Here is a 9,110-nt window from a genome sequence, read left to right as displayed (position 1 = left end):
TGATTCTCAGCAAATATCTTGAATCATATACATTCATTCAAATATGCAATTGCTGAAATTCCTTCCATGCACATTTTGCAAAAGATAAATAGGAAAGGTAATGTAAAACACAAAATAATTCTTTTACAACATTGATTATTCATGTCTCACTAGAGAGATCCTGGAGTAGGAAGTCTCCTATGTAAAACTCAGACATGAAGTGTATTTATAGAAGTTTGGAATTTATTCAGTGAAATTGAGATAACACTGAAATGTATGTTTAAAATTTTCCTGAATAAAATTTTCTTAATGCTACTTTTCTTGCAGCTTCCTTTTCTGTTTCTTTCTAACACTGTAGATGATAGGATTCAGGAGTGGAGGAGTTATGATATAAAATATAGAAAGGATCATCCTGAGTCATTTCAGAGGTTACTGAAAGCCTTGAATACACACAGGATATGGAAGGAAGGAAGACAGATACCATGAGTACATGAGGGATGTGGGGAGAAAACTCCTTTCCCTGCTCTCTGGCTGAAAACCTGGGTACAGTAGAAAGTGTGTGAATACTTGAAATGACAATGAAGATAAAGCAGCCAACACAAACCAACATGTCACAGACAAGCATGAAAAACGTGTTGCTAGAGGTGTGAGAGCAGGAGAGGCTCTGCATAGAGAAGACATCACACAAGAACTGATGGACCATGCTGGACTGACTGAAGGGCAGCTGGAATGTGTTGCCATTGTGCACATCTGCATAGACAAGACCACTGAGTGTGGAGGCCAGGATCATCTGGACACAGAAATGGTGGTTCACGATAACTGGGTCACAGAGGGACTAGCAGATGGCCACATAGAGGTCACAGGCTATGATGGTGAGGAACATCACATCCACGTAGGCAAAATAAATGACCAAGAATACAAGAACACCTAAGTTTCACATACAGCCACGGAAATGGTCCTGTTGCTAGTGTGAGAGGTGACACAGGCAGTGGGGATAGTGACTGAAAGGCAGCACATCTAAGATAGACAGATTCTGAGGGAAAAAGTACATGGGAGTGTGAAGGTTCTTATTGAGTGTGGTGTACGTGATGATGACATTTCCTAAAAAGGTGATCAAGAACATCAGTAGAATTAACATGGAGCGCAAGAGCCTAGCTTCTGCCCATTGCCAAAGCCTTCGAGGAGAAACTCAGTCCCCATGGTGAAAGGGAATTTGTTTGAAATGCTTGCTGGCTGGTAAGGAAGAAGAGATAAAAAGGAAGCATAATAATAATTAATAAAGTGTTTACCTATATTCTATAAAGTTTACTTTGTGATAAGGAAAGTAAACTTTTCCCTTGGGATTTCTTTGGCTATTCCAGATCTTTTGTTGTTCCATATAAATTTTAGGATTCTTTCTTCTATTTCTGTGGAAAATGTTGTTGCAACTTTCATAGGGATTGTATTGAATCTATAGATCGCTTTAGGAAGTAGGACATTTTAACTATGTTAATTCTTCCAATCCAAGAGCATGAAATATCTTTCCATTACTTTGTGTCTTCTTCAATTTCTTTCAACAATGTTTTATAGTTTTCAGTCTACAGATATTTCATCTCCTTGGTTAAGCTGATTCCTAGATATTTTGCTCGTTTTGTTGCAATTGTAAATGGGATTGTATTCTTAATTTCTCTTTTTACTACTTCGTTGTTAGTGCATAGGAATGCAACAGATTTTGTATGTTGATTTTGTATCCTGCAATTTGTATTCATTTATTACGTCTAAAAGTTTTTAAGTGGATTTAGGCTTTTTCATGTATATAAAATAGTGTCATCTGCAAATACTGACAGTTTCTCTTCTTCTTTTCCAATCTGGATCGCTTTTATTTCTTTTTCTTGCCTGGTGTCTCTGGCTAAGACTTCCTAAACTATGTTAATTAAGAGTGGTGAAAGTGGGCATCCTTGTCTGGTTCCTGTACTTAGAGGGATAGTTTTCACTTTTTCTCCATTGAGAATGATATTAGCTGTGGGTTTGTCATTTATGGCCTTCATTATGTTGAGGTATTTTCCTTCTATACCCATTTTATTCAGAATTTTTACCATAAATGGATGCTGTATCATGTCAATTGCTTTCTCTGCATCTATTGAGGTGATAACGCACTTTTTATTCTTCATTTTGTTAATGTGGTGTATCATGTTGATTGATTTGCAAAGACCAAACCATCCCTGTATGCCTGGAATAAATCCCACTTGATCAGGGTGATGACCTTTTTAATGTATTGTGGTATTCAATTTGCTAGTATTTTGTTGAGGATTTTTGCATCAATGTTCATCAGTGATGTTGCCCTGTAATTTTGTGTGTGTGTGCTGTCCTTATCTGGTTTTGGTATCAGGGTAATGTTGGCTTCATGGAGTGAGTTAGGAAGCTTCCCCTCCTCTTCGATTTTTTGGAAGAGCTTGAGAAGGATAGGTATTAATTCTTCTTTGAATATTTGGTAGAATTTACCAGGGAAGCCATCTGGTCCTGGACTTTTATTTTTGGGGAGGTTTTTGATGACTGTTTCAATCTCCTTACTGGTGATTGGTCTACTCGAATTCTTTATTTCTTCTTCATTCAGTTTTGAAAGGTAGTATGAGTGTAAGTATTTATCCATTTCTTCTAGATCATCCACATTTTTTGTGCATAGCTTTTCATAGGATTCCCATAATCTTTTGTATTTCTGATGTGTTGGTTGTAATTTCTGCTCTTTAACTTCTGATTTTATTTATTTGAGCCTTCTCTCTTTTTTTGCCTGATGAATCTAATTAAAGGTTTGTCAATTCCATTGATCTTTTTAAAGAACAAGCTCTTGGTTTCATTGATTTTTTCTATTGTTTTCTTAGTCTCTATTTCGTTTATTTCTGCTGTGACTTTTATTATTTCCATCATTCTACTGATCTTGGGCTTTGTTTATCTCCTTTTTCCAGTTCCTTTAGGTGCACTGGTAGATTGTTTATTTGGGATTTTTCTCTTTTTTTTTCATATTTTCTTTTGAGGAAGATTAGCCCTGAGCTAACTACTGCCAGTCCTCCACTTTTTTGCTGAGGAAGCCTGGCCCTGAGCTAACATCGTTCCCATCTTCATCTACTTTATACGTGGGATGCCTACCACAGCATGGCGTGCCAAGCAGTGCCATGTCCGTACCCAGGATCCGAACCGGCAAACCCCAGGCTGCCGAGAAGCGGAATGCGCGAACTTAACTGCTGCACCAGCAGGCCAACCCCCGGGATTTTTCTAGTTTGTTGAGGTGAGCCTGAATTGCTGTAAAATTCCCTCTTAGAACCACTTTTGCTGTATCCCATAGATTTTAGCATATCATATTTTTATTTTGATTTGTCTCCAGGTATTTTTTTATTGCTGCTTTAAAGTCTTCATTGACCCAATCGTTGTTCAGCAGCATTTTGTTTAATGTCCACATACTTGTGGCTTTTCTGATTTTCTTCATGTAGCTGATTTCTAGTTTCATACCTTTGCAGTCATGAAAGATGTTTGGCATTATTTTAATGTTCTTAAATGTATTGATGCTTGTTTTGTGGCCTAATGTGTGGTCAATCCTGGATAATGTTCCATGTACTTTTGAAAAGAATGTGTATTCTGAGGTTTTTGGATGGAATGTTCTGTAAGTCTCTGCTAAGTCCATCTGGCTGAATGTGTCATTTAAGGCCAATGGTTTCTTGTTGATCTTCTGTTTGGATGATCTATCCATTGATTTACATGGAGTGTTAAAGTGCTCTACTATTATTGTGTTACTGTCTATTTCTCCTTTATTTCTGTTAATAATTGCTTTATATATTTAGGTGCTCCTATGTTGGGCGCATAGATATTTGCAAGTGTTATGTCCTTTTGTTGGATTGTTCCTTTTATCATGATGTAGTGCCCTTCTTTGTCTCTTATGAAAGCTTCTATTTTAAAGTCTATTTTGTCTAAGTATTGCTCCCCCAGCTTTCTTTTCACAGCCATTTGCATGCTTATCTTTTTCCATCCTTTCACTTTCAATTTGTGAGTGTCTTTAGGTCTGAAGTGTGTCTCTTGCATGCAGCTTATGGATACATCTTGATGTTTTATGCAATCGGCCACCCTGTGCCTCTTGATTGGAGGATTTAGTCCATTGACATTGTAGCTATTGATAACTATGTCCTTATTGCCATTTTCTCACCTTTTTTCTGAGCCTTTCAGTAATTCTTCTCTATTCCTTTCTTCTTCTCTTGCTCTCTTCCCTTGTGGTTTGATGGCTTTCCTTAGTATTATTTTTGGATTCCTTTGTCTTTATTATTTGTGTATTTATTATAGGTTTCTGGTTTGTGATTATCATGAAGTTCATGTATAATAATCTACATCTGTATCAATCTATATTGAGTTGTGGTCTCTTTTGTTTGACTTATTTCTAAAAGCTCTACTCTTTTCCTCCACTCCTCACATATTTTATGTTTTCGATATCATACCTAACCTCTTTTTTTGTGTGTGAGTATCTTTATTCTCTTATCATTGAAATAGATAATATTAGTACTTTTGTTTTTCTTTCATATTCTCTTCATGGGTCGTTGATCTGCTACCTTTACTGTATTGCTGCCTTTACTAGTGATTTTATTGCCTTTTTCTTGATAATTTTCTTATTCCCATTTGTGGTCTTCTCTTTCCCACTTAAATAAGTCCCTTCAGCATTTCCTGTAGAACTTGTTTCTTGGTGATGATCTCCTTTAATTTTTGCTTGTCTGGGAAATTCTTTATTTCTCCTTCCATTCTGAATGATAACCTTGCTGAGTAGAATATTCCTGGCTGTAGGTTTTTCCTTTCATCTCGTTAAATAAGTCATGCTACTCTCTTCTAACCTGTTGGGTTTTGGCTGAGAAGTCAGATGATTGCCTTATGCGATTTCCTTTGGATGCCGCTTGCTGCCTTTGTCTTGTGGTTTTAGGATTCTCTGTTTATCTTTAATTTTGGACATTAAGGTGTCTTGATGTGGGCCTTTTTGGGCTTATCTTGTTTGGTGTTCTCTGTGCTTTCTGTACATGGATGTCTTTTTCCTTCCTTAGGTTAGGAAAGTTTTCAGCTATTATTTCTTCAAATAGATTCTCTGTCCCTTTGTCTCTCTCTTTTCCTTCTGGGACACCTACAATACAGCTATCTGTCTACTTGATGTTTCCCTAGAGTTGCCTTACATTGTCCTCATTCTCATTCATTCTTTTTTCTTTTATGTGTTCAGCTTGAGTGATTTCCTCTAGTCTTTCTTCCAGCTCGCTGATCTGTTCTTCTGTATCATCTACTTTGCTGTTGAATCCATCTAGTGAATTTTTCATGTCTAGTATTGTATTCTTCATTTCTGTTTTTTTTATATATTTTCCAATTCTTTGCTGATGTTCTCACAGTATTCATCCATTCTTCTCCCAAGATCAGTAAGCATCCTTATGACTTTTTGTTAACTCTTTTTCAAGGAGATTTTTAAATTTCTATTTCATTTAGTTCTTTTTATGAGGTTTTGTCCTGTTCCCATACTTGGAAAGTATTCCTTTGCCTCCTCATTTTGCCTCTTTCTCAGTGTTTATACGTATGTATTATATGGGTCAGCTATGTCTCCTGGTCTTGGAGAAGTGGCCTTATGTAACAGACACCTTTTGAGGGCCAGCAGTGTGCTTCCTTCTTGTCACCAGTTCCAAATGTTCCAGGAGTAACCCCTCTGTGGGCTACATGTGTCCTTGTGTTGTGGCAGCATTGCTTTTGCTGAAGGTGCCCAGGGAATCTAGGCGGCCCCCCTGGATAGCTTTTTTGTAATTCTCAGCTGCGTGTGGCTGCTATGGATCCTTCAGTTACTTTATTGATTTTGGGGAGCCCCAGTACAGTTGGCTGCAAGGACAAATACATTTCTGTTGCAGTTTTTCTGTTAAGGTTGTAGGCCCCCAGTATGACTGTTTGCTAGGCTCAGGGGCTTACAATTCCTGTAAGCCTCTTGCCTGCAAGGCTGTTGTCAGCTCTTGCAGGGTTGCAGCTGCATGGGGCTGGCCCCAGGCACAGGAGCACTCAGTTATTTCAGGCTTTGGAAGGCAGGGCCAATCTGCTATGCGGCTGTTTGCAAAACACAGGTCTTCTGCCACTGATAAGCACCTTGGCCCACAGGTCCACACACACCATCAACACAGTCATGACCCGTGCACACATCCCAAACCCCTGGAGCATCCATCCATGGACCTCAAGCCTCATCCATGTTGTCACAAATGGCAAGACTTTATCTTTTTTATTGATAGTAGTCCATTGTGTAAATATACCAGACATTCTTTATCCATTCATCCATTGGTAGGTACTTAGGTTATTTCCGAGTCTTGGCTATTTTTAATAATCCTGGAATGAACACAGGGGTGTGTATAACTTTTAACATTCATGTTTTCATGTCTTTGGATAAGTGCTCAGAAGTGGAATAGTTGGGTCATATGCTAGCACTATTTTTAATTTTTTGAGAAATCTCCATACTGTTTTCCATAGTGGTTGCACCAGTTTGCATTCTCACCAGCAGTATATGAGAGTTCCCTCTTCTCCACATCCTCTCTAACACTTTTTATTTCTTATCTTGTTAATTATAGCCATTCTGGTGGGTGTGAGGTGATATCTTATTGAGGTTTTGATTTGCATTTCCCTAATAATTAGTGATGTTGAACATCTTTTCATGTGTCTGTCGCCCCTCTGTATATCTTTGGAAAAATGTTTGTTCAGACAGTTTATCTGGGTATGACATACTTTCAGTCATATTTTCAGCTTTGATTATATTATATCAATTACTCCTGATCTCAAGGTTTCTGTTGAAAAATCTACTTATAGTCTTATTGATGTTTCTTTGTGTGGGTTAAGTCACTTTTCTGTCACTAACTTCAAAATTCTCTCTCCATTTTTAAATTTTGACCACTTAATTATAAATGTTTTTATGTAGCCTTCTTTAGCTTTAACACATGTGGGTTCATTGGGTCTTCATAAATTTCATTTCCATTTCTATCCAATTTTGAAAAACTTATTATTTTTGAAATAAATTTTCTCTTTTTCTTCCTACTGAGACTCCCATAATGTATATACTGATTCTTTTGATGATGTCCCATATCATCTAGGCTTTCTTTATGTTTTCTTTTTTAATCGTTCTTCTGACTGAATAACTTCAAATGACCCATCTTAAAGGTTGCTGATTCTTTCTTCTGCTGGATCAAGTTTATTGTTAAAGCTCTTTACTGAAACTTTTTGTTTCATCCATTGTATTTTTCAGCCCCAGAATTTGTTTGGTTCTTTATTATGGTTTGAACCTCTTTGTTGAACTTCTCATTTTGTTAAAATTTTATTTTCCTGATTACTTTTAGATTTCTACTGGTGTTCTCTTTGAACTTATTTGAGATGAATATTTTGAATTATTTGTTGGGCTACTATTAGACCTCCATTTCTTTACTTTTGGTATGAGATCTTTATTTTATTCCTCTAATAGTGTCATGTTTTCACCATTCTTTATTATCTTTATAGCCTTGTTGTCTGTGCTTTGGAAAAGCACTTATTCCAATGTGTACATAATAGACATGTCAAGTAAAGCTCTTCAACAGTCAACCCAGCAGAGATTCTGGGTGGGTCAGCTGACATTGTCCATGAGTGTCTGCAGACCTGCTTCAGGGACTGTGGGAGGGGCCACTACCATAGGCTCTGGGTCAGCTATTGAGATCTGTCTGCTGACTTTTTAGAGCCATGCCTCTTTTCTTTGTTCTTAACAGCGCCTGGCAATCTAGACATGCCAATAACCTCAGAGTTTGGGGTGAGACTCAATAGAAGTGGGCCTCTCAGCTCTCTAGATTCTTTAAAGGCTGTGGAAATCAGATGTTCACTTTACTCTCTCTTGTCTCCCAGAGAATTTCATGCCCAAAGGGTCACTCTCAGCACTGAGCTGTGCCACACTGGTGGAGGGGTAATGTGAAAAAGTGAAACTGTTCTTCTTACCTTTTGCAATGTGGCTTATCTCTGTCATGTGAACATCTGGGTTGCTGTAACATCTTGCCTGTGCTGTTGAGAACTCATGAAGTTATTTTCATTTGTAGATGGTAGTAAATAAGTGTTTCTGCTGGAGAGTGGGCCATGTAACCACTTATTCCACAATCCTGCTAATGTCACTCCCTTTTGAAGAATAATTTTACTAAGTACAACATTTCAAATTGGTGTTTCTTTTTTTAATGCTAAAGATGTCACTCCACTTCTTGCTTGCATCATTTCAGAAGAGACATTTGATGTTATTCTAACCCTTGCCTCTCTGTAGGTAGGGTACTTTTTCCCACTGGTCTGTTTCAAGATTCATTCTTTGTGTTTTATTATCTGCAATTTGAAGATTATATGACTAGGTGTTGATTTTTTGTTCTGTATTTTACTCAGTGTTTTCTGAGCCTCTTGGATCTGTGGTTTGGTTTCTATCATTAATATGGAAAAATTCTCAGTCATTTTTACCTTGAATAGTTTTTCTGTTCCTTTTTTTGTCGTTCTTAGGTTCTTCTTTTTTGTATGTTACATTATTTTGTAATTTTCCCACAGCCCTTAGATATTCCGTTCTGTTTTTTCACTCTTTTTTTCTTTGAATTTAATGTTTTGATGTTTTTATTGACATTTCCTCACACTGTCTGAGTCTTTCCTTGGAACTGTCTGCTCTGTTGATGGGCATATCAAAGGCATCCTTTTTTGTGTTATGATATTTTGACTTGTTGCTCTTCCTTTAATATTTTCTTAGAGTTTCCATCATTTTGCATAGATTATATGTATGATCTTTCTTGTTCTTCAGTTTTCATTAGAGCTCTTTGCATAATAATCATGGTTGTTGTGATGGTTAATTTTATGTGTTAATTTGAGCGAGTTAAAGGATGCCCAAATAGCCAGTAAAACATTATTTCTGAGTGGTTTTATAATGACATGCTGGAGGAGATTAACATTTGGTATAGTAGACTTAGTAAAGAGTATCCACCCTCAAAAATGTGAGAAGAAATTGTTCAATCATTTAAGGGTCAAATAGAACAAAGACAAAGAAAGGGCACATTCCTTCTCTCGTTTTGAGCTGGAGCATCTGTCTCTTCCTGGCCTCGGACACCAGAGTTCTCGGTTCTCTGAGCTTCAGACTCTGG

This window comes from Equus quagga, chromosome 9 (genome assembly GCF_021613505.1).
Source record: "Equus quagga isolate Etosha38 chromosome 9, UCLA_HA_Equagga_1.0, whole genome shotgun sequence".
NCBI classification, from domain to species: Eukaryota; Metazoa; Chordata; class Mammalia; order Perissodactyla; family Equidae; genus Equus; species Equus quagga.
Note: the sequence above shows the minus strand (reverse complement) of the source record.